The sequence below is a fragment of the Protopterus annectens genome, chromosome 1.part0 (assembly GCF_019279795.1).
Source record: "Protopterus annectens isolate FY-2018-M chromosome 1.part0, PAN1.0, whole genome shotgun sequence".
NCBI lineage: Eukaryota > Metazoa > Chordata > Ceratodontiformes > Protopteridae > Protopterus > Protopterus annectens.
This window is the reverse complement of record NC_056725.1, coordinates 1,058,170,329-1,058,197,896: the sequence shown is the minus strand read 5'-3', so window position 1 is coordinate 1,058,197,896 and position 27,568 is coordinate 1,058,170,329. Positions and strand designations below refer to the sequence as shown.

Sequence of the window (27,568 nt, the reverse complement as noted above, 5' to 3'; positions counted from 1 at the left end):
TGAATATGCATACGTGAGCAAAGGGCAAACCTTGGAAGGGCAACCAATGAGGCTAAGCACATCACTAAATTTATCAGTCCCTGTAAAACACAGCCAATAGCTTGCTGAAGTTGAAACAGTCTCATCACCCCCACCTCAGGTCTTCCACATCCGCCCTTCAACCTAGCATTAAGGCTACGAAACGGGTCTGTTTTAGGCAGGGGGATCTTAGCTGGGGTTGGACTTTATCTGAAATGGCTTGTCCCTGAACCCGTTGCACTTTTATCAGTGTTTCTCCTCTGCTGTTGTTATGTATTTCCCTCCACTTGCGTGTCCAACCTTTCTGCCCCCCCAGCCAGCACACATACACACACACACATCTGTAGAACCTGCTATTTTCACTTAGGCAGTGGCAATAATATATTGGCTCGCTTTCAATCCATTATCACCTTAACATCCCACAAAACAATCGTTTTGTCTGCTATAGAAAAAAGACGCAGTAATTCCTTCTGATGTTTGGAAGCATCAATCGTTACTAAGTAGCACGGTCTCTTTGTTATTTTGGCCGGTGTGAAGTATTTCTTCGGGCATATTTTGTAAGGAGAATGTAATTGTATGGAAATTATTACATTTAAAAACTTTAGTTTATTATCCAGACTGTGCTGCAAAGAGTTCGTGCAGTCTGTAGGGCAACATATTTCACTTGTTTGCAATAGCAAACCGACCGAGTGAAAAGGACAATTTTGTTACGTACCGAGTCGCGGAAAAAGGTCCCTAGTAAAGTTGTGTTAACACCTTTCATCTCCTCCCTCATTCTGCAAAGTATGAAAGTCGCTCAGACTATGCATCTTCTTTTTGAAGTCTTGGTGAGTATGATGGCGAACCTGCGATAGTGCCACAGTGTACTTTAGACACTGGCCGTCAGAGCACTATGAGGAAAGCACTGTGCTTGGTGTATACGCCGGGTTGCTATAGTTACAGTTCAGCAGCCTGCCTTTATGTATAAGGGTTACTCAAAGTAGTACTAGATGAGAGATTATTTTTATCTTAACTACAAAACCCAATGAAATCCTGGGTTCACCCATTAAAACTTTCCCAACGTTTCCCAGATAATCTTTAAACCAGAATACGATCGGTGCCACCTTTTAACTGCTGACAATCTTACGGTCTTTGGCCAGCATTACTACTTTGAAAGTGAAAGACTTTACTTTGCCGCCGCAACAGGTGGACATCGCAACAAAAATCAGTAAACGTTTATCACCATCAGGGTGGGATGTGAAAGAGCAGTCCTGCTTAGGTAACAAATATGTGGTCTTCTGACGGTTGTTATGCTTGTAGTTAATGATGGTATTCGATAAAAAAAAATGTCACCTGCTACGTTAGAAGCCTTACGTTGTACTCAAAGAGTCGGGGATTTGTGGACTATGTAAAACACTGGGAGTAGAAATGTGGAGTGTTATGTACGTTTATTTGCTGGAGCAGCTGTGAAACGTTATGTTGATGTGGTCCTACCGTTGTAGGTCTCGAAACTCGAAGCTTACATTTTATATCATTTTTACAATGACAATCAGTTTTTTTCGGAGTAATTAACACCAGTAACTAAATGTGTGGCAGTTGGCGTAGAGAATTAAACAGCTGTTAACGACCTGTTTCTTGTGGTTCATTGGTAAAAGGTTTGATTCCCTCAGCCTCCATTGTCTAACTGTGTAATTACGTCTGAGACCTGGTTTACAGGATTAAGGAGCTGTTTCATGTGATCCAGTAGGTGTAACGTTTCATTTCCTGAGCCTGCATTCCCTAACTATGTGACTCAGTCTGAACAGCTGAATGTCTGTTTTCCAGTTTGGGGTGCTGTGTTGTATTTGTTGAGTCTGCATGTTTTATACCCTCTTATGCCAATCCTAGTGATTGTCTAACATTGATGTCAGGTCCAATGGTGCTTCTCTTTGCTTTATTCCCTCTAGGTTATACTTCGTCTTCTCTACAATCATGAACAGGATAAAACAGGATCTTTCAAGTGTGCCAGATTTTGCCTCAGTTTTTGCCCTGTTCCTTATAAAAAGTTTGATTTTCTGGTAACTCACAAAGTATCCCAGTCATTGTTCAGAAGTGTAAGTGTAAAGCCTGTTATATTAATTTTTTAAGTGAATTGACATAATATTTAGAAATTGGCCCTGATTTGGGCATGTTTGTCCCCCAATAATTTTGGCTTTGCCCCTCATTATTGAGCAAAGAAGTTGAGAGGCATGTAAGAACAATGATAATGCTAACCTAGAACAAATTTACTTATTTTTACTTAATTGCATCAGATACTGGGAATCCAAAAAGAGCTGCCGCAATACTCTAATGGAGGGAATATGTTTATTAGATAGCCTGCATGGAAGTTGCAGGCCAAAGGCCTACTGATGCATTTCAGTGCTCTAATGCATGACTGGAGTGTTTCTGCTGATCAAGTTCGATTTGACTAGAAATGCAGTTACAAAGTATTTGTTCAATGATTGAGAAAGTGAGTCTCGTGTTTAGAATGAAAGTCAAGTGGGATGCAATGTTTTTAATAGGCCACAGTTTTAAAGTGGAGCTGCAAGAGAAGGGCATTGTCCAAGGAGCAGTAATACATAAATTAAAATATCTGTAAACATAGTGACTTACCTCAGTGATGGGGCACCTATTTGGGTTTTTAAGGGTGATCATTTCTCCAAAATGATCTCTCTCTCTAGTAAGCTCTTTGTGTATTAAACATGGCCTCAAACTAAATGCTAAAAAGTGTAGTAGTATCATCACTTTTGGTAGACAACCACTTCCTTCATCGTACTGTCTAGAAAAACACACCTCTCTGAAACATAAATGTAGATAGGGACTATGATGTTTGGGTTAGTAACACCCTAATTTTTTGATCATCATGTAGTAATGGTTGTCAGGAAACCCTTTTATTAGCACAGTTAATTATCAAAGAAATCCCATGAAAGTCTAAAAAGATAATGATGCCTTTATACTCAGCATTGGTCAGGCCAATTATTAAGTACAACATCCCTTTAGGATGCATTCTTGCTAAGCATATCAAACAATTACCAAGACCCCAGAGGATTCTAACCAAAAGATCACAGGCTTAAACTCCCTGAGCTATCGAGAGAGGCTGGAAGGTCCACCATTTTATTCAGTATCTTATATACTTTGAAGGGAGATCTCTGTCTTGCTAACTAGAATCCCACTTGTCCTGGGCCTCCTGTTTTTGTATAAATCCAACATTTCCACCATTACTAAAACCATAGGCTTGAATCTTCACCAACAGATAAATAAAACATGATGGATGGACAAGTTTAAAAGCCAGTGCCTTCCGAACCTCTGGATTAAACTTCCCTTCCATGTTAAGCAATTGACTCACTATCTTCCTTTAAACATAAACTAGATGACAGGATGGGTATCCACAAATTTACTCTGGGATTGACCTGTATGATCCTCCTAGAGAAAGGAGGTGCTGCCTGAGGGAGGGTACTTGCAAGACGAGTGTGGTCATGAGACTCTCTAGCCTTAGGATATATATGAATATATAAACACTGCAAGCCTTTTTTATTTCTGTAATTGATTTTAGTGGCTTTTTGTAAACTGAACAGATGCTACTGTGCCAGGTACCCAAGTCTTTTAGTGAAAGATGGAGCTGTATTACTCTGTGTTACATGTACCATCTTTTGTTCCTCTCTGGCATTTGCATTAAATCCTGTTGTTTCAGCTTACCTCCTAACCTTAAATGTAGGAAATGGTTTCTAAAGGTTCAGATCATCAAAAGGTCATCCACATTTTTTTTAGCTGCTGGATACTCTGGGTTGAGTTCTTTCCCCAGAGGCAAACTTGATTTTGCAGGGCCTTTTCTTTCCCAAATCCATGGCGTAGTATTAGCAGCTTCACTTAGATGTTTAACCCCTCCTGCAAAAAGGTCAGTAGGCTCCTCTTAGGATGGTGATGATGAGGTACTACAGGAGAGCTATCACAGTTGCTCACAAGGGAGTCTTGACATATTGTTCTGCTCCTATGGATCTCTTGCACATGCTTGCTAACAGTAATTCCTTTTTTCTTAGGGTTGTGCAGTTTTTACAGCTGGCATACATAAGCTATGGGAATGTAAAGAATGCAACTTCCCCACATGGGAGAACAAGATGGGACTTTCTCTTTTGCCATAGATTTTGATACACTTATTTGTTGTTTGGCAATAGCTGCCCCTGAGTTGTTTATTTCTGAGAGTGCCATTGATTATGTCATGAATCTAGAAATAAGAGGGACCCTGAAAGCTGAGAAATTACCCAGAACCAGAATAATCCAGTCCACATAAAACTTCTAGGAATTCTTGGGTATGAAGTGACACTTGCTTATTAAAAAAAAATGCCTTAGAAGAGAGATTGCCTGTCTTAACTACTCCTTGTTTTACCACCTGAATAACCATTACTAAATTCATGAAAATGGAGAAATAGCGGCATGTATTATATGAACTCTTATACCATGTAACATTACTGTATCTCATAAATTCAGCAAGTATAGGAATATATATTATCATGAACTGGTGTAAAATGTAAAGATTGGTGGCATAAATGTCACCTACAGAAATAGAAGAATAAAATTAAGCAGTAATGATTTATAAAGTGTACTTTACATGGGCTTCATCTGTGGCTCAAGTGCTTGTGTCTAACCACAAGAAGTGGATACATTCCCAGACTGGAGTGCCTCATCGAGGCTGTTTAATGAGCCCAAGCTGCTTAAATTTAATGCGTGTCTGGAGATGGCAATGAAACCCTGCTCTTAAAACAAACAATGAACCAGAGTTCAGGATATCTACTTATATTTGTGTAATGCTGAATATACTTCTTCCCAAATTAATGTGGTTTTACTATGAATGAGATTTCTAAGAATTGATAGTTTTGAACTATTCTGTGGCTATAAATATAATAATAATAAGTAAATTAATATTTTCAGTTAATAAAATTAAGGCAGTTGTACTCTAGGAGATACAGAATTCTTAAGTTGCAAATGTGTGGGGCTCTAGGCATGCCTCTGAAACTTAGAGCACAGAAAAAAATGACTTTTCATTGTTTTAAGTATCTATATACTTTCTAATAAAGATTCACTTAGCTCCTTTGAGTTATGTAGGCAAGCAGAATCCATACTAGTTGCATTTTAAGCACTTGTTTGGTACTGAAGTAGAGTTAACATTATATGGAGTGAGACACAAGTGAACACATTGGCACAGGCTTGTCTAGTATGCTATATTTTTTGTTTGTATAGACATTTTTGTCACATCTAAACAATAAAATGGTAATGTGCTTATATGTTTATCCTGTATTTATTTGCTTCCTGATTGTTTTTGCAGGTATTTGGACTTCTTGGGACATATTTTAGCCAACTGAAGTATACAAGCACAGAAAGTGAGGTTTAATGTAAATCCTGGAGTAAAACCAGTTGAACAGAATGAATGAAGTGTACAGAATCTCCTGTTCAGAGAGGATCCAGCAGATGGAGCAGGAGCTTGCTTTGCATCTCAATGAGCTCAAGATAGAGATTGAGGAAAATGGGATCCTCAAACAAGCACCGTCACAGTCCTACAGGTACTTCTGCACTGTACAATAACATCTGTCATGTTCAGTGATTACTGTCAGTATATCATCTTGGAATGTCCTGATGGATGCAAAATCCCTTATAAGCAGAAAGGTCCTGAAGCTACAGTAGAAAAAGAATGAAAATCTGAAGTGAAACTGTGCATTTGGGTGGTGGTGGTGGGGGGCAGTTAGCATACTAGTACTGATATTAAGATAATGAGTTGCCTTTTTATGGAGATGCTGTTTTATCCAATTACATATTCACCTTTTTCATTTCTGTTACAATGAATGACCTTCACTAAATTTTACTCATGAGTGCTTCATTCATAATGATTAGAGGAAGTCAAGGGCAGTCCTCTAGAAATAATAAAAATCTGTAGAGCAGTGGAATCCTTGGTGAGTCTTGGCTTGCTATATGTGACATGCTGAGGTCATGAAACTACATGTAAAGCCAGTAAATTATTGTATCATACATAATTACATTTGTCTCACTGTTTCATTAAAGTCAAAGTAGTTTCAAGTTCTAAATATGAAAAGATTTCATGCAAAAAAAGTTCAGTTATGTGAAAAATTTTGAATACAAATAACCGGTTGTTGAATAATATGTGCTGTATATACAATGTGGCTTATAGTCATGACCTTCTACTTTAGGCAAATGTAAGGTTAAATATTTAAAATGGGTGATTTACCAACAGTGACTAGTTAGTGGGACAGTGATTGTTGCTAAATTACATATATTTGGAATAACATTCAGTTAATTGATATTCTATTATACTGTACATTAGTGTTTTAACAGTCACTATAACATTTTAAATGTGAAACTCCTCCCAAGGAAAGGTACTGCCTGTAAAAAGTACAGAATGCATGTCATCTGTGCTGAACAATATTAATGATAACATGTGCAATGTCATTCCAACACTACTATATTTAAACATGCTATCGAAGAAATTAAAGTTATGTACCTACCATAATGGTTAGTCTCCATTATTTACATCTGTCTACTTCAATCTCAGGACTACTTAGCTTCAGGCAACAGTTGCTCAGCACCTTTAAGACTCTTCCAGGCACTACAACACCTCCCCCTAACACCCATAATGCATCATGATTCTCCTACACTCCATATCAGGCTTGACCTAACTATACATAGGGACTCCTAATTCATACAGATCTGTACATTGAAGGAAGAGATGGTGATTTTAAACATTGCTCTTATAAAGTAAGAAAGTTGCTAGAATAACAGGTTATACATTAGCATGCATTTTCTGAATAATATGAATTCTGAATCCTAAATGTCTGTTATTATTTAATGACTTTTGTCCCTGGTTATTTGCCAGAAAACTAAATTTTATGACAAACAGACCAAAAGTATGAGGCAAAAATCTGAACAGTTGAGACTTATGGATATGACCGCAGCGAAAGAGGATGCTAACTGAGCTTTGTCGACTGTGACACATGGGAGAAGAAAGTGTAGTTTAATAGGAAAGACTCTGCTTAGATTAGCTGGCAGCTTGATAGGAGTGGACAGACCCAATGTACATGAGTCCGAGGAGCACTGTGTTAGATGACACAACTATTGTCACCCTGCTCTGCCTAGCTTGGTATGTGTACAAGGTTGTCCTGTAGATTGTTTGTGAACTGCCCCCTAAGTGGTAGAAAACTGAAGAAAAGTGATGAAAGAAAAACTTAAAATGGCAGGAAAATGAGCAATATCATTTGTGTTAAATGTTTATTAGTTATGTGGAGCAAATTTATGTCAGCCAAGACCGTTAAGAGGATTGTACTTTGTAATTTGAAAGAGAACATGTCTTTGTCAGCCATTGCTAGAACTTATATGGGTAGGAGAAGAGGTTTAGATGATAGCTGCAACTATGCAGGAAGGTGTGAAGCGAAGGAGAACCCATACCTCTGACATGGAAATTGGTAGGTACCTTGGAACAGATGGTTGTGTGACTTACAGTAAAAAGAAATGTAAAGTCGGGGTGTATCAAAGAATGAATATTAGAGTTTATGTAGACTGACCTTGTTAAAATATGAGAGTAAATCAACAAAGCACTGGAAAAAAGGCTTGACAGAGAAATAGAGGAGCAATGGATGAAAATCAGATCTGGCATCATGTAAGTTAGGCAGCAAACCTTTACATAAATCAAACCAACAAAATGACAGACAAAGTAAATGCAATTATAAACTGAGATGTCAGAAGAAATTAAGCTGAAGAAGGCAGCCCTTAGGAAGTGTAAGGACATGCAGATGGAGAAGAGAAAACAGTCAAATGTGTAAAATGGAAAAGTTTGAGTCTTTGTTAAGAAGGGAGACTTAGAGACTAAGTATTTTAGGATGGTGGGAGGTTGGCATACTGGTTAAGGTGTTCACCTTACATGCATAAAGTGCAGGGTTTGATTCTCACATAGGGTAATAAGCTAGGCTTAAAATGTCCCACAAGGGCAGTTAGCTTAGTATGAACCTGTAGAAAAAGAGAGGCATAACTGTAGAAAAAGGGGGAAGGTGGAGTAGGGTTATTGAAGTAGACAAATGTGGATTATGAAGATGTAACACTGAGGTAAGTACATAAATTTAATGTGGTGCATGGGGCGCACTGGTAACACTGAAAAAATAGCTAAATTTATATCCTGGTTCAGTGTGCTGCTATAGTATAAGATCTTATCTTAGCAATGCTTAAAGTGCTTAACAATTGTTAAGCACCCCCTAGGCACTGTTAATATCAATTCTGCATTAAACGCTGGCAGCACTGACCAGTAAACAACAGTAGCAGGGCATGAAATGGTTTTGTTTCAACTCCAGTTTCTGTTTGCTGTCTGCTGAAGTACCGAACGTTTTTTTTTAATTAAAGTGCTTCCTTTACACAGGGAATATGTAAGACATAAACCACTCCCCAGTGCTTTACTAGCTTTCTAAGCCAGAACAACTAATTGCATTTTATTTTTCAGTCTTATTTTTGATGAATTCCTAGTACATGAAGAAGATAAATCTCCAGCACTACAAAGAATTATGATTGGGTTAGTGGATTGTAACCTTCTGTTGTGTGTTCCTGACATGGATGCCAAGATTCACATCTCAAACTTTGCTGGTGAGGCGGAAGTCTTGACATCCATGTCTCAAACGCATAATAAAGCACTTGTAAATGTCTTGCATACCTTCAAGGAAGGTAAGGAAGGAGAGTTCATCTCTTGATGGAAAATACAAATGGCTGTTAAGTGAGCTTTTACCATAGAGAAGCTGAATCCCTATCAGACATATTAGCTAAGCACTGTAGAAAGGCATGCCTACAGTGTGTTGAGGCATTCAGTCAAGTGGATTTTCTGTGATTAATTTTGATTGCGTTGTTGAAATGACATAAACTTGTGTGAGCTGGTGGTGCATCTCAGTGGGTTTTTTTTTCACATTTCCCATGGAGTTAGTGGGAGTTAGTATATAAAAATTAGGTGGATGTGGGGGGTGGTGCCAGTTCTCCACATCCTCCCTGCAAACAAACAAAAAAGTCATGTTATATTTGTAAATGATTAAAAATCAATGAAGAATTACTTCTTATAGAACAAGTTGATGACGTACACAGAAAGCCTGTAGAAGCTGAAATTACAACAGAATAGTGTCTAAATCTTGTTGCCTTGTCAAGGAGAAAAATGAATCCACTTGTTATTATACATATTTCTGATAGAGGGTTTCTGGGATACTATAAGATTCTGTCCCATCCGTGAAGGGAACCTTGGGTCCCTAGCCATTAGGGGAACTGGAGATACTGTGAAGTTAGTCTGAAGTACTGCATGTCCAGGTGAGGCTTGCCAGACAAGTGAAACAAAAGGACATGAAGAGGGTTTTCTAACAGGAGAGACTACAGCAGGGGAAAACAGACTTGCATGGGCCAAAATGGGACTGTGTAGATAATGTTGACCTTGTGTATCTTAGATTTTATAGGAATTTTATGGCGAGAAGAAATGGGGAAAACATTAAAAAGACCTAGAGTCCAGTGCTAAACTAGAGTATCCCAGTGGGACAGTTGCACCTTGAGAGAGGAGTCCTGTAGAGCTTGCAGTCTTAGGAGGACTACAGTCATCTCAAAGACACTAATGTGCAATGAGACATCTTGTTGTGACCATGTCTGTTGGACTAATCAGCCCTAATTAGTGTCCCACACCCAAGGGCAAATGTATCTATGGTTATAGTAACACTGGGAGAGGGAAAAATAAATGGGCATCACTGGTACAAAATTTCCTGCTGAAGCCACCAAAGATGTTGATGGCAAGATTTTTCATAACTGTATCATGAATAGCCAGAGTTAGTAATTCCTTGCTTTGATTAATGACTTATAGTAGCTGTGAGGAGCCCATTATCTAGATATGGGTAACTCCCTTCTGCCTGAGATTGACTGTTTTTGCTGCCATGCATTTGGCGACCACCCAGGAGACTGTAAAGAAACTGAATGGAAGTACTTGGAATTGATAGTAACTGGGTGTAATCCTTAACTGTAGGAATCTTCTGGATTTCTTGTTTGTCTTGATGTGCAGGTAGGTGTCCTGGATATCTGAAGGGCATATGCAGTGCCCTCCTACAAACACTGGAATATTAATTGCATTGTGACCATCTGGAACTTTGTCTTTCCTTACACAATGACTTACACTACTTATATCTAATAGAGGCCTGAGGTGCTTTGTCTTCTTGGGTATGAAACAGAACCTTGAATAAAATCTGGATCCTGTCTAGTATGTTGGAACCTTCTGGATGCTATTTTCCAGAGAGGGTTTGCCATCTTTAATTTGCTACTTGCTGTTGTGGGGAAGGGATATCTGGAATTAAGGAAACTAGCTTTGGTGGGGATATAAATAGATTGTGTATGATTTGGATGCTATCTCCTTGATCCACTTGTTCCGTGTGATAGCCAGTAGATGTGATCCTTGGCTGTTCCTGGAGAGGGGTAGTCAGGCAACCCCACAGGGATTCTGTGGCTACCCTCTGAATGAAGGTCTGTGGAATACATGTTTTTGTGGGCCACCTCTTTTTCTAGGACAGTACCTGTTCTGCAAACAACCTCAGTAACATTGGTTCCTATGAGAATGCTGTCCGAAAGGTAGCAGTTGGATCTTTTTTAAACCACAGATTCTACAAATTAATTATTTGGTTACATGAGAACATCATTTGAGGAGAAGCAGACTTCACCCCAAAAATCAAGAAGTGTTTTGCCCTCATGCTCACTTTTTTGCATTTTTACTGTCATGCATAGCCCAAATAAAGATTCACCATTGAAAGGGTCATTGGTGAATGATACCCACAAAATTGCAGTGTCTGACCCAGAAATGATGGCTATAATGATACCTGACCCATTTGCTCAGTCCATTCCATCGACTGCATTATGCAGTATCCTCATGGAGATATTCATATTGACTAAAAAGTTGTTACCTGGAAGACTGTATATTTCTGTAATCTCCTCTGGATCAATTTGATCAGCATCTCAAGTATTTTCTCTGTATCATCGCACTGAAAGATAGTCATATTCATTAGGTGATTCAGTGTCTTGACTTGGAAGATGCCTGATGCTATGATGATGTATATGCTTCCCAAAACTGTCCAATTTTCTAGACTGCTTGTCAGGGGAGTAAGCCACAGGATTCTCCTTATAGAGCTCTTTCCTGAGGGTAGTAACCACTGCAATTGAGTTGGAAAAAGGACATTACTGCAGCAATTTGTGATCCACTGGGGCCAGGGAATCTTGTCTAATCCCATAGGGGTACAAACTACCACATCTGACTCTCACCAGGCATGACCAGTAAAACCATGTGGCCTGCAGGGGAAACCAACCAAGATATCAGTGAGGTGAAGCTGAAATCTTCCTGCTATATTTTCTTATCCAGGGAGACTAGATCAATTAGCAATGACCTCCTGTTGTTTCATCCACTTGAAGATTTCTCCAAGTTTGTGGACAGCAAGGAATCTACTCTTTTGAGATCCATATCTGAAACAGGGGACACTGTGAGGGAATCCAAGTGTTTCCTCTATTACTTCTTGCTCCTGAGAACAAGAGGGAAGAATGGTCTGTATATGAAGAGGAGGGATATGTACCAAAAGAGTTTGATATGTGGCAGCTCTCTGCTCATTTGCTACTAAGGAAAGAAGATGATGAAGCCAAAGCTCTAGATTACATGGTATCCAAGGGTGGAGCCATGGACAGTGCAGAATCTGAAAACATATCATTCAACCTTCAGGGTTGGCTGTGTAATATTTTCTGATCCTGTCCCACTGGCACTGCGACATTTGGCAGTGAAGAACTGGTAGAGCCCATGACATCAGCACTGAAGTACCCAATGTCAAAGAGACTATCCTGGGTCTTGATACCAGTTCTTACCTAGGAAGTCTTTGGTCTCAGGGCCCATCTCAATACCAAAATATTGCCAAATTCCGGTAATCACGGCCACACAGGTAGAAACCGCACTCTCCAAAACTAAGAATACAGCATCTATAGGACCAGATGACATCCCGGGCTGTGTACTACATGAACTACAAAATGAACTGGCACCCCTCCTAAGTGTCATGTTTAATCATAGCCTCACCTCAGGTTTCGTGCCCACTGAGTGGCACACAGCTGCAGTTATCCTACTTCACAAGGGGGGATCCACCTTGGATCACAGGAACTACTGATGAGCCTGATCTGCAAGGGCTTGGAACGCATTATCATGGAGCTTATAAACAAAGACATTGGCAACCTTCAAACACTGGACCCCACCCAGTTTGGGTTTATGAAGGGCCGATCTTGTCTCCAGAACCTGACTCACTTCTTCGAATCAGTCTCCAGAGCTGTGGACGAGGGTAAGGCTGTCCACACAGCCTATCTGGACCTTGCCAAGGCCTTTGACACCATCCCCCACTCTGGAATCATTGATAAACTTACAAAGCTGGGTATAAATCCCTACATCACTCAATGGGTTGCCAACTGGCTTTCTGACAGAGCCCAGACTGTAAAAGTAGCTGACTCCATATCCAGCTCCAGACAAGTGGGGTTCAGTCCTGGGACCTCTCTTGTTTGACATCTACTTCTCTGAGGTACAGACCAACACTAAGGGACTCTGGCTAACAAAGTTCGCAGATGATTGCAAACTGGGAGCCATTATTGAATCCCCGAATGATGTGGATATTGTACAAAAGGGCCTTACAGAAACAGATGCATGGTGCCAGAGCCATGAGCTCAAGCTTAATGCCAAGAAACATATAGTTATCCCCTTTGGGGAAAAAACATGTACCCATGAATTGCCACATAAGTGGCAGTACACTAAACACCGAAAGTGTAATGAGAGACTTAGGGACACAGGTGGACCGTGGTCTCACCTTCGATAACCACATCGCCACAACAGGCAGGAAATCCTTCTGTGTGTCACACCTCATTGCTAAGGGCTTTTCATCCAGAAAAAGGAGGTCATTGTCCCACTGTACTCATCCCTCATTAGACCCATTATACAGTACAATGTCCCATTTGCTATGTACCTCACAAGACATCTGCAACAGCTGGAAATTCCGCAGAAATATACCTCACTAAAAGAATTGCAGGTGTAAAGCAGATACCCTATGCTGACCATCTAAAAAAACTCCAGCTATAATCTGTGGCATATCGTCTACTCGGAGGCGATCTCTGCTTAACACACAAGGTCATGTCAAACCCTGAGCTGTTGGACATACTCCACTTAAAAAAATCCCAATTCCTCAGAGCCACATGCTCCAGGGATCTAAACCTTGTCATCACAATAAACAAAACATGCTGGAGGGATAGGTTCCTGACCCAGAGACTCCCCATACTCTGGAATAGACTGCCCATACATGTCAAGCAGAGCACCTCCTTGGCCCTCTTCAAAAGGAATCTTGATGATTGGATGGGAGATAGAAAATTCACCCTGGGGATCACGTCAGTCGCCCTGCTAGAGAGGGGTCCAGGGATGTAAATATTGTGGGAAGAAATATCCAGGGAATTGTTATGGCTAGGCTTGTATAGGCCCTAGGGCCAATAGCCTAGTACCAACCTATGAACCTATGTGGGTTGATGACCAGGACTGGAGAGGGAGTCTTGTGCCCATACTGGGAGCACTTTCTAAAACTTCAGGCCTTACCCAGGCTGAATGCTCTGACAGAATCTGGCACCAAGCCAAAATAGCAATAATAGTCTACCAAACAGTATATCAGCTCAAACAGCCATGCAACAAGTCTGTCTAAAGCACATTGCTATCAGCAAGAAAAATGATGACTGTAACGGGGGAACTAGACTAAACAATGGTCTGAATAATAATTTTATTCATGTGCTCATGACAAAAAAAAGATTTGACGTGGGTCCAAAATCTTACAGAGACGTATTTTATAAATCTGTCATCCCCAAAACAAGCTGACAAAAGAGCTTTGGAGTGTTTCTTGCTACTGTATCCAAATGTGTGAAGAGCTTTAGAGCTTGGAAGAGTCTAAAAAGCAAGAAGCAACTATTGCCTGCTTCTAACAGTCCCAAATTTGAAGTTGCCAAACTGGATCATGTAAGAGCTTAAAACTGCATGTTATTGGAACAGTCTGCTGTCTGTGAATCTGTGACATCCCATGGAATGCTAATGTCACTTTATAATGTGACATGATCTCTTCAACCATAAAACCAGTTTCTTTATCTAGTGAAAATAATAGGCATTGTCTCATTAGTGAGAGTAAATCAGGTCAAAAAGATGCACTGATTTAATACTTAACAGTTAGTGATGTGTAATACATTCAGAGTTCTTTATCAAGTGATCTTATTTTTCACATCTATGCCAGAATAGGTTTCCTTAAGAAAAATATGGTTGCACACATCTAAGTGTGGATTTATTGTCTACAATTTAGAATATAATGTGCATTCTATGTCCTTTGCATTCCCAATTAGCAGAAGACAATACTTATTACATATGTAGGTATTTTGTGAAGAGAAATGGTATCACATACCACCACTAGACACTATATTATAAATGAAGATAGAAAGGCTAACTGCATGAAGAATAGAACCCAGGAGCTAAGGTGGAGGACTAGAAAAGTTATTGAAGATAGTGTGGTAATTTGTAATTGTAGTGTCAGTGGTGCAATCGGTAGCACATTTACCTTTAGTGCAGGTTGTGGGTTCTATTCCCTTACTAGGTAGATTGATTGCTGACACTGTAGTGCAGTATGAATGAATACCAAAAAATGAGAACAGTCACCACGAACAAATCTCCTCTATACACAAATCCAAGGATAATCACGATTAAGTCCAATAATTACCGCAGTAAAAATGTAAAAAATCATTTATTGTGGAACATAAGATGAGCGCTTTCGCATAGTTTGACTATGCTTCATCAGATACAATAACTCAGGACCATTCACAAGCAAATAAATACCTTACATTTTGGCGGGCTCATTAAACCAACTACTCATTATCGCCTGAATTAATTGACAATCATAGTGAACTTGATTCAGGTTGCATTAAGTTCCGTACAATTCCTTTTCAATTCATTGCCAAACATACACTACAAACACTCCAAAACATTTTTAAAAACATTTTTAAAACAACAAAACTTGCAAAATTCAAATAATGCATGAATATAAAAACATCGATAATGCAAGTATCTACTAAAACCACTAGTAAAAACACTAATTCAAAAATGCATAGTGTTTATAAACATTGTCGCTAGCTACTTACACCAGATCCAGTAGCTCACGACCCAAAACTTTCACAATATGTTCCATCACTAAATTCCATATGCCTATACTCTGAAATATAAACTTCCATCTTGAAGCTGTGCCATAATCACAGAGAGTTCGGTGAAGAAACGAGCTCTTAATCCACAGTTTTGTCAGTGGAATATACTCCATATTCAAACATCAACACAGTGACATCATCACCTTAAAGGTGAATCATGCTTCCATTCGCAGATGGTGTCACATGCTCTCAATGCTCCTAAAGGAGCGCCACTAGCAACAAAAAGTAATCCCCCTGGTCCTAGTGCCAAGACTTTAACCTATGGAAAAAATGTTCATTAAACATCAAAAATGTATATAATTCAATACATGAAGCTTAGCGATTTAGATAACACTCAGAAGACCGATATCACCCTTAATAAATAGTCTATTATAAATGAGCCTAATATATTTAAAGAGTAGTGCTTCCTATTACTACAAGCATATATACATACTGAATGTAGATCATAACTCTTCTGTAGTTACTATCAAACAGAATCATATATAACAATTTTTTACCCAATAGATCTCATACTTAAAAGTAATCATTTGAGCAGAAATGTTTAAATTCACAAATTCACAATGCTCTAAAGGAGCGCCACCAACACGAAAAGTAATCCTTTTGGTCCTATTGCCTAGATTTAAACATATGGAGCAAATATTCATTGAGCATCGAAAATGCATGTAATCCAATTTATAAAGCGTAGCAATTTAGGTGACGCTCAGAGGACTGTTGACAGCTCTTAATACATGGTCTATAATAGAGAACCTAATGTATTTATCTACGGAGTGTTGCTTCATGACACTATACACACCTATACATACTGGATATAAATCGTGACTCTTCTATAGTTACTACCAAACAGAATAGTGTATAGACAATTTTTGACACAATAGATCTCGTACTGGAATGTAGTCATTCTAACAGAACTGTTTAAATTTACGAGGCATAACTATGTACCACATAGCTTTTATCTTATATTAATTAATTTTTCACATCTATGCCAGAATAGGTTTCCTTAAGAAAAATATGGTTGCACACATCTGTGTGTGGATTTATTGTCTACAATTTAGAATATAATGTGCATTCTATGTCCTTTGCATTCCCAATTAGCAGAAGACAATACTTATTACATATGTAGGTATTTTTTGAAGAGAAATAGTATCACATACCACCACTAGACACTATATTATAAATGAAGATAGAAAGGCTAACTACATGAAGAATAGAACCCAGGAGCTAAGGTGGAGGACTAGAAAAGTTATTGAAGATGGTGTGGTAATTTGTAATTGTAGTGTCAGTGCTGCAATCGGTAGCACATTTACCTTTTAGTGCAGGTTGTGGGTTCTATTCCCTTACTAGGTAGATTGATTGCTGACACTGTAGTGCAGTATGTGAGGGAGAAATGCTGCAGTTGTGAGTGTGCTGTCCATCAGATGAGGCATTAAACTAAGCCTTCATCTGCCTGAGTTGGTGGTAGTTAAAGTGAATGTAAAAGATCTCATGGCACCTGTTGAAAAGGGTAGGAGATATTCCCCAGTGCTCTGGCCAAAATTTTTCCTAGTAGTATAAATACCAACTCTGGTGTCCCCCTGAAAAGGGGCTGCTAGCCTAGTGGGACTAACCTTGTTAAATGATAAATAAATAATTAAAATTAAGTAGGCTTTGTGATGTTTACCATTAGACAAATTAACAGAAACTTACCCTTATATTCCAATGAATTGCTGAGACTATCCTTGTACCACCCTCTGTTATTTTACTACAGGTCATCTATGTTATCATTATTGAATATGTTTGACCTCTGTATCTGAATATTATTACAAAAGTTTTCAGGACTGATTAATTTAACCTAAATTAGAGCAGTTATGACATCATTACTGCATCACTAACTATCTTCCAGATAATTAATGTCTAGTATCTTCTAGATCTAGATTAGATTCTAATTCGCAGGACTGATTTAGTATTATAATCCTTAGTTACATTATGGATAGTAATTGTAATATGAGTAGCATCCAGTTTTAATCATGAAAGTAGTCCAGTACTCTATGCAACTATCTGGCTTATGCATCTGATTATTTCTGTGGTGGTATCTTTCACTAACTTTTTTGTTTCGTCATTACTGTGTAGCTTTTTACAATGGTTTCCACTTAAAATTGGCCACAACCCAGGTATTTCAGAAGTTTTACTAGGTGATGTGTCCTCATGTTTCTAAAGGGCACAAGCAAAACAAAAAACATGGCCTCCTATTTTTAGTCTAAGTTTGTGATGCTGGAATTGACATATAGAGGGGTAAAAAATGCCGTACAAAAATACAACTCTTACAAAACAGAAAAAATGAGAAACCATATCTACTACAATGCTCCTTCTATCTTTTTTTTTTTTTTTTTTTTCTAATAGTACATTACCATCAGTTTGTGTCATTGTGATTATGGCCCTCTATGGACATTTGCTGTTCCTTCTAAACCTCGCCTTTCTTTATTTGTTTATGTGTATTTGTCTGTACATAAAAGCATATATATATATATATATATATATATATATATATATATATATATATATATATATAACCAGAAACTTCACCAAACTCCACTACTCCACTTCGTCACCAGTAGAAAACAAAAAGAAATCCGCTAGCTTTTACCATAAAGGGTATCCTCGTATATTACTTGTGCCACAAAGCCAGATGTATGCTTCTCCAAAAAAGCAAGTGAATCGTTCAGTTGATAAAAACGAACATTTAATGAAACACCAAGACCAATAAACAACCTTTGCTGTTCCTTCTAAACCTCGCCTTTCTTTATTTGTTTATGTGTATTTGTCTGTACATAAAAGCATATATATATATATATATATATATATATATATATATATATATATATATATATATACTACACCTGCATGCATGCACACACACACACACACACACACACACACACACACACACACACACACACACACACACACACACACACACACACACACAAACATACACATATATATAGATATATATGACTTTTTCAGGTGAGATGCTGAGTTCAGCTATTATGACTTCAACTCCAGATTTATTATAGTGCTTATTAACTAAGCACTTAATACAAATAAAAATGGAACAGGCAGAATAGAATAATGAACCATAGGTTCATAGGTGCTTAATATGCTATTAGTCAGTGATAATCTTAAGAAGCCTAACTTTACATTCCCATAATAGTTTTAATTATTATATTTTGTGCTCAAATTACCCAGAGAGTGGCAGAATAAGGCTATGTTACGACATTTATATGTTGCCCCTATACATTAAGGATAAGGTTGCTAAACGAGGGATGAACATATCATTAGCCTTTCATTTATCCAAATTGCATTTGAATAGAGTTGGAGAAATACTTTGCTTTATGTGGAGTGAAAGATGCTTTCATAGAAGTGGAATTCTCTGTAATACATACCTTTCCCTCCAACATGTTCTTTTTGTTTTGCAGAAAAGATTGGGATTCTTTGAGTGGGTGGTTATGACACCATTGGACTTGTGAATGTGTAATAGGGCTGACAGGACAGGGTCTGTTGAAGCTATATATGTGAGGCAGCGGTCATCTCTCAGTAGCTTGTATGATACCAAGAAGAGCGACAAGACTTTGCGATGGTCTGCATAATTTTTATGATTTAGACCCTTGATTGTTTAGTAAGAAAACATTGTGGTCATTTCAGTTGTGACTTCTGTTTGAAAAGGTACATAGTGAAAGGCGCATTGTACTCAGTGATCAGCCTAATGAAAGCTGAGTACAAGTGGAATGATTAAATTCCTGGACCTGGATGCCTTACCTTTAGATATAAGCAGTGAGATGAAAAAGGACTTCCTTATGATAGTGGCTATGTGGTTATCAAAGGATAGCTCATTGTCAACACAGGTTCCCTGATCCCAGACTACAGGATCAATTTCAGGAGTTTATCAATGTGGTAGTTACAATGGGAGTCATGCTTAACAAAGGATACAATTGTACATTTCCTGGCATTTAGTTTTAGTCCATGATTTTGACACCAGGTATTTGTTTGGGACAGGTCCTCTTGGAAGATCATGGTGTTCTCTAGGGAGTTTATGATGACACCAAGTCAGGCGTCATCTGCAAGTTTTATCAGCCACAAACCTTTAACATTAGCTTTGACCTCCAAGAATTAAATGGCAAAGAGAACTGGCTCAAGGACTGAACCTTGGGATACACCACTAGTGACACATCTTTTGCAGGAAGTAGAACACCCCACCTTTATTTCCTGCATTCTATTTGTAAAGCAGTTTGCTAGCCAATGAGTTACAAAGGGATTTACATTTAGCTTGGAGAGTTTACTTACAATATCAGAGAGTGGAATGGGGATGAATACCTTTGCAAAGTCCAGATGTGCAGTGAGTACAGATTTGTCGACATCCATGACTAAGGTTATTTTTTTGAAAAATAAAACTAAGTTAATTAGTCAGAATGTGCCCTTGACGAATCTGAACTGGCTTGGGTTGGGAATCTGTAGGCTACCAATTTTCTTATTTGCTAATTCCATAATGATCTTTTCCATAGCTTTACAGGTGAGGCTGGCCAGGCTTATGGGTCTATAATTACCTGGGTCTGTTAAAGCCCCAGCTTTGTGCAAGGAAATGACAGTTGCTGTCCTTCATTCATCCATCATGGAACCTGTTCTGAGGCTGATATTGAATAGCCTGTGTAGGGGGTCTGACAAGTTATGTTTCAGGCTGACCAGTAGGAAACCTGGTATGTTTTCCAGCTTCATAGAACACGTGTTCTTGGCCTTGGGTAGTGCCTTGATGACTTGTTCTTGGAAGATTTGAGAGGAGGAGCTATGGTAACAGAATAGAAACAGCATGTATAGAATTACAGCAAAATGGATTATTTAAAAGTAAGGACTGTAGTTATTACATTCTAATCAGATTTATTGTTCTTAACTGTTTGGAAGTTTCTAGAAGGCCAGTGCTTGCTTGGGCTAAAGGGAAGTCTCTGTGTTCACCAATGGGAGTGGTTAACACTGAACAGCCTGCCTGTCCTTGGAGGAGTGGTTACTACCTAGAAGCTGTAGTTCTATTGGCCATTTTGGGTCAATTCTAAACTCCTTGATCTGTCTCTCTTAAAACCCGGCTGCCTCGTGGTTTTGGCATCTTTTCAGGCTTGCTAGTTGTTGCTGAAGCACCTACCAAGGGGAGAAAACGCTGAGAGAAGAAAAGGAGCCACTTTTGTGATTTTAAGTATTTTCTTCTGATTTTTAAGTTTTACTGCTTTGCCGCCTACTTTTTGGCATTTTCCGGCTTGCTAAAGTTTATATCTGTAACAGTAATAGTACTTGGAACACATCTAGAGCCTGTTTACTGCATTTCCTGTGTTGCACTTAATTTAAAATAGTTTTTTTCTCTAAAAACTGCATTTTACCTGATTTTGGATTAGCACTCAAGTGTGGGGTCATTTATTGCACTGTTGTGATTATTTTGCTGCTTGTGTATCTCTGCTACCTTTAAACTACAACAAAAAGAAAAAAAAAATCTTGCTTTTTTCCCACTTTCTAAAAGTTAAGAAAGTTCAGTTACAGATTTGCTGTTCTGAACTGTTTGGAAGTTTCTAGAAGGCCAGTGCTTGCTTGGGCTAAAGGGAAGTCTCTGTGTTCACCAGTGGGAGTGGTTAACACTGAACAGCCTGCCTGTCCCTGGAGGAGTGGTTACTACCTAGAAGCTGTAGTTTTATTGGCCATTTTGGGTCAATTCTAAACTCCTTGATCTCTCTTTATTAAAACCCTACAACTCTCTTTTTGTGCGGTTTTGCGCACTGAGCAGCGTCGGGCAGCGCTGCCTAAACAGGTTTAAACTATTCCAGGCTCCACAAAGTCTGCTCTTTACTTTTTCCCTTAGAACTGTTCAAACTCTCAAAGTAATCACACTCTTCTCTTTCTAAAGCCCTGCACTTGCTCAGCTCTTATAGGGAAACACTAACTAACTAAAGCACTACACCCTCCTTGACTTCTCATACGTATTAGACTCCCGATTGGTTCTTCCTGATCAAGTGAGAAATCAGTTCCCTTTCCTAATCTGATCAGTAAAAAAACAGTTCCCTATACTAATCTGGTATGTCCAAGGGTCAGTTTCAAGGTTACTCTCCAGTCCAGCTGGTGAATCTGGGATTTTTGAGACAATGTTACAATTGCCTTATGTACACAGACAACCCTCTCCTCTTTCCAACAAACTCTAATACATGTGAGAGATGCAGTTACACAGCCAAACTGGAGGCAGAGCTCTCTCATCCCGACTGGCACAGTCAGTCAGGAGGAAAAGGTAACCCCCCCCCACACCACAAATCCAGTCTCACACAGACCTATTGCATCTACATACCCAACACATAAACACACAAAAACATACTCAGAGGCTCTAAATAAAAATCTACCTAAACAGCAAAGACCTCCTAAGTAGATATCCAAGCAACAGCCACCCCTCAACAATACCAACGAATCACATATCTCACAAAGTCAGTGTGCCTCACAGTCACAGCCCTTAAGGCCAAACAACACACCAAATGCACTTGTTATAGGGGACTCTATTGTCCGGCACACTGACGTCCCGCTCACCAGACTGAACAAGGAGAAGGTCACTGTAAGCTGCCTGTTGGGTGCCAGGATCCGCCACATAACGCAAGCACTCCGGTCACTCCAAAGCAAGTACAAGTATGACTTTGTCATTGTCCATGCTGGTGTGAATGACCTGAGACGTACCTCCCTGGACTACATGAAAAGAGACATAGAGGAGCTCTCTGACCATGTAGCCCAGGCTGGTATGACCCTGACCTTGAGTAGCATCTTGGCCTCACCAAGAATGATGCCACAGTATAAAGACAAAGTGATCAGTTTCAACAATTGGTTAAAGTATTGGTGTCATTCAAAGGGGATCCAGTGTCTGTCAGCCTGGGATGACATGCTCGACAGGCCACATTGTTTCGCTAGGGACGGCTTGCACCTGTCACCCTTAGGCTTTCGTATACTGGCCAAGGCTTTTGCCACCCCCATAGTGCCTTTTTTAGGCAAGGCTCAAAGGACAAACCCACCTCCATAGGCAACCTAAGGATAAAAAAACTAAAGGTAATGCTACTCAGTGCCAGAAGTCTAAACCTCAAGATGTACGCACTTGAGGCTCTCCTCAGTATGGAGAAAATAGATGTCTGTGCAGTAACAGAAACCTGGTTCAAGGCTCCTGAGAGCACCCCAGCACTGCCAAGTTATAACTCATACCATGCGTTTCGGCCCCAAAACTCAGACCGAAGCACAAAAGGAGGGGGAGTATCCATATTCATCAAAGATACCTACACCTCCAGGTTAGTGGCACTGCACGAAGCATCGGAAACCATCCATGTGCAACTAACAGCGGGCAAAACTGCCTTTCAGTTTGTAGCCTGCTACAGAACACACTCCGTATTACAGGAACCCCACTTGGCTTTCCTGAGAACACTGGAGAATATGAAGGTCTTTCCAAACACTATGTTATTGGGTGACTTCAACTACCCAAACATTGACTGGGGAAACTACGCAAGCCCAAACACCCTCACCCAACGGTTCCTTGAATTTATAAACTCTAACGCAATGGAGCAACTGGTCACCACTCCCACAAGAAGGAACAACATATTGGACATGGCCATCACCAACATGGGGACTGTATGTTCCACACCAGAGGTAAACCCCTCATTGGTAAGATCAGACCATAAACAAATTTCCCTGGCCATCCATATCCCGTCCCCACCCCCAGCCAAGGAAATCACTGTAAAGAATTTCTCCAAAGCCAACTTTGCACTTCTCAAGACTGAGGTGGAATCCTTCAAAGCCCCTGGGCCAGAGGATAATACAGCCCAATCCGCAGAATCCTTTACAAATGCATTCTATGAGCACCTGCAGGAATGTATGGATCATGCTATCCCAAATAAAATGAAGACTCACTCCTCCAAAAACAGGAGACCGGTCTGGTGGTCCCCGGCCATAAATAAGCTATACAACAGAAGGAGGAAGCTACTACATGACAGAGCAAAATCCCAAAAAGGGAAGGCATCTCTGATCAGTATTAGCAAGAAACTTCGATCCCTCATAAAATCGTCAAAGGCCAGTTTCGAAAGAAAAATTGCCCTAGACACTAAAAATAATCACAAGGCCTTCTTTAGTTATGTCAGGAACATGGGCGGAAACTCCCAGATATGCTCTGAATTGTTGCATAACTGTACAAAATATACCGAACCTACAGACATAGCCAACATCCTGGCAGACGGATTCAGCGCAAACTTCTCCCCCCTTCCCCCCCAAAGGAGCAAATGCCTATCCCAACTGAATGTAACCTCCCTGACATCACAGATGCACAGGTGAAAGCTGCCTTCTCCAAAGCAAAAAAAAACACAGCATCTATGGGACCGGACGGTGTCCAAGTCTGTGTCTTACACTAACTTCAAGAAGAACTGAGCCCTCACATTAAGTCACTGTTCAAACTTAGCCTTACTACAGGATATGTACCCAAAGAATGGCGTATAGCTACAGTGGTCCCACTCCACAAAGGTGGTGCCACAATGGACCCCGGAAACTATCGCCCCATAAGCCTGACTAGTCTGGTCTGTAAAGCTATGGAGCGTATTATCCTGGAACTCATAAACAAAGACATTGGGAGTCTCCAGACACTGGACCCTACCCAATTCGGCTTTAAGGGCAGATCTTGCCTCTTAAACCTAGTTGATTTCTTTGAAACAGTTACCAAAGCCATAGATGAGGGCAAGGTAGTCCACACAGCCTACCTGGACCTCACAAAAGCCTTTGACACAATACCCCACTTGGGCATCATAAATAAGCTTACCAGCTTAAATATCAACCCCTATATCACAAGATGGGTTGCAGACTGGCTCAGAGATAGAACCCTCACGGTCAGAATCACAGGCGCCATGTCCAAATCCAAACCAGTTACAAGTGGCGTCCCACAGGGCTCAGTTCTGGGACCTCTCTTGTTCAGTATATACTTCTCTGAGGTTTAGGCTAACACGGGGGGATTATGGCTGACAAAGTTCGCAGATGACTGCAAACTGGGGGCCATAATCGAATCTCCAGCTGACACAAGCATCCTCCAAAAGGGTCTCACAGAGACGTTTGCTTGGTGCCAGAGCCACGGCCTCAAGCTAAATGCTAAAAAGTGCATAGTCATCCCCTTTGGGAAAAATAAGGTGCCCACAAATTACCACATAGGTGGTAATCCATTAAGTACGGAAGAAGTAATTAGAGATTTGGGGACCAACGTAGATAGTAATCTCTCCTTTGATAATCACGATGCCAAAGTGGTTAGAAAGATCTTCTATATAGCCAACCTTATCACAAAAGGGTTCGCATCTAGATCAAGAGAGGTCATTGTGCCCTTCTACTTGTCACTCATCAGGCTCATAATTGAATACAATGCCCATTTTGGGATGTACCTTACCCAACACCTGCAGCAACTGGAGAGACCCCAAAAGTACCTCACCAAGAGGATCATGGGCTACAAACAGATGTCCTATGCAGCTTGACTAAAAAAACTCCAGCTCTACTCAGTTGCTTACAGCCTACTCAGAGGCGATCTATGCCTGACGTACAAAGCCATGTCAAACCCAGAATTAATGGACATACTCCACCTCAAAAAATCCAAGTCCCTTAGAGCTACACGCTCCAGGGACCTAAACCTCAGCACAAAAATAAATAGGATATGCTGGAGGGACAGATTCATTTCCCAGAGGCTCCCCTCACTCTGGAATAGAATCCCAATTCATGTTAGACATAGCCCCTCGCTGACCCTCTTCAAGCGAAATCTGGACGCGTGGATCGGAAATAGCAAATTCACCCCTGGGATCGCTTCTGTGTCCCTGCTAGACAGAGGCACAGTAAATTAATCTTAAAAGGGTACCTTCTGTGACCTACTTTACAGAGGCACAGTAGGCTAATCTAATAGGGAGGCGGAAACCAAATACACTCTGGCTAGGCTTATAAATGCCCTAGGGCAGATAGCCTAGTATCTACCTATGAATAGGCTAAAAGATAATGCTGCTAAAGACATACATAAAAGTCTAAACATAGCAAAAAATGTTCATTAAAGATATCCAATAAATTATCCATGTAAAGGAATACAATTCATGGGTAAAACCAAAGCCTCCACAAGTATCTGTGCATGCATTAAAACTTCAAGTCCATAAACAAAGTTAGCTTCTGAGGAAAGATGAAACCAACATAAGCAAGTCATAGCAATCAAAAGTAAACAAATTCTGTATCCCCAAATGAAATCACAAATTTGTACAACTACACATTATCCAAATGCTGCATATAACAATAACATTAATGCAACACTTTTGCAAACAAGCAATTGGTAGGAGGAACATATATCCTGCTGGTGAACAACAGCAAGAAAGTTAGACTAAAGCTAAAAGAAAGCCAGCCAACATAAACCAGAGCTGCTGAAATAAACCCAGATTCAATGACACAACAGCTCAGAAAGATGAAAATTGGAGACCACACAGTACCATTACCAATACCTTTTCTGATACACAGATGCCATCTCTGATACTTCAGTCTACAAGATGAAATCCAACTGTAGTAACAAAATGCTAATAATCTAACACACTCAGATAATTAGGCAATCAGTTGGCAACTGCCAGTAAAAGATGTTCAAACGTTAGAGTTCAAAGCAATAAATAACATTAATTAGTGAAAAAATACAAAAAGTCTGTCCAAAGACAACCCAGCATTTGTCTTCTTTGACAATGTGCAGAGCTCTTTCTTACACCCCCCCCCTTACAAATCAGCTGGAATAGCTGAAGTAACAGAATAGAAATACATATGTGCAAAACCTTTTTCTTTCCACTGTAGATCTCTCCTGACAGCTGCCCAGGCAATTTGACAGATATGTCCTTTAAAATTGCAACTGAACATTACAGGCATATAAGGTCAGGCTTAATTTTTACCAAGTTAAACTATTCCTAGGAAGTTAAATTTCAAAAGTGGTTAAATATGTCATTTGATTAATGAATTTACCCTCGGAACTGAAAATATCTCCTTTCTTGACTCTGAATAGATTGTAAGTAAGCCTACTATGCTGAGTCATCACTATTAGATCCATGTTCATGCATTTCTGATCTAACAGCTAATAACAGTTGTCAGAATTTTATTTATTGCATACACGCATTGTGTACGTGATCCAGTCATAATACCCAGTACACTAGTCTGATAAACAGAAAATGCAAAATGTTCACTGATAAAATGCTTCCAGAACCCATTAGGAAAAAGCAAGCAGGTGATCTTGGCAGCCAATGCTAAAACTGCAGATCATCATCAGTATTTTGCCAGCCTGTCCATAAGAGTTTGTTACTCATAATCTGAGACTTTCCATGTGCATCGGATTTGTAATGGCTAGGGATATGCATCAGTCAGAAATTTGAGCTCCAACTCATGGGCACTGGCCTCGTAATGCTTTTCTTCTTTACTTCAGTACAAGTCTGGTGTATTGCCCCCCAACTATTTTAAGAGATAACTTACAGTCCAGGATAAATATTCTTGAGGGAATAGTGTGGAAAAAGAGTGTATAACTTCAGGAACTTTTGTTTTAATTTTAGCCTCCACCTCACTGTACTCAGATGGTATTATGGAAATCCCATTTACGTCTGAAATGACATGAATTGAGTATTTAAGCTATTAAAGGGAAGTTGCTTAACAATCTATGGCCAGGATGGTATATATTTAAACTAACCATATGTTATAGCTGTATAAGGAAGTAGAAAACATCCACATAACATTTGACCCTCACTGCAGTCCAGTGTGCACCTAAAGTATGCCTAGACAAAGTTGAATCCAAACACCAATGTCACTGTGCAGTTTTAATCTACCACTGAAGCACATTTTTACACACACACACACACACACACACACACACACACACACACATATATATTTGTGTGTGTGTAATTAATATATATATATATATATATATATGTGTGTGTGTGTGTGTGTGTATATATATATATATATATATATATATATATATATGTGTGTGTGTGTACGTATATATATATATATATATATATATGTGTGTGTGTGTGTGTGTGTGTGTGTATATATATATATATATATATATATATATGTGTGTGTGTGTGTCTGTGTGGCTGGAGGTGTTATTTCCCATTTGGGAGCATCTTTGTATTCCTGTAGAGTGCAAATGAAAGATTATTGTCATAAAACATTTTAATGACACATTACCTAGATGGAATTTTAGAAGATAATGTTAAAT

At 39.5% G+C, this 27,568-nt stretch overlaps 1 long non-coding RNA gene across 1 annotated transcript; it reads left to right on the top strand.

Moving 5' to 3' along the window:
* Positions 1 to 226: 226 nt before the first annotated feature.
* On the top strand, positions 227 to 5,985 carry LOC122801652. Its single transcript, XR_006364775.1, has 3 exons — positions 227 to 1,276; positions 1,944 to 2,090; positions 5,336 to 5,985. It is a non-coding gene; the product is annotated as an uncharacterized LOC122801652 (long non-coding RNA).
* The last annotated feature ends 21,583 nt before the right edge of the window (positions 5,986 to 27,568 follow it).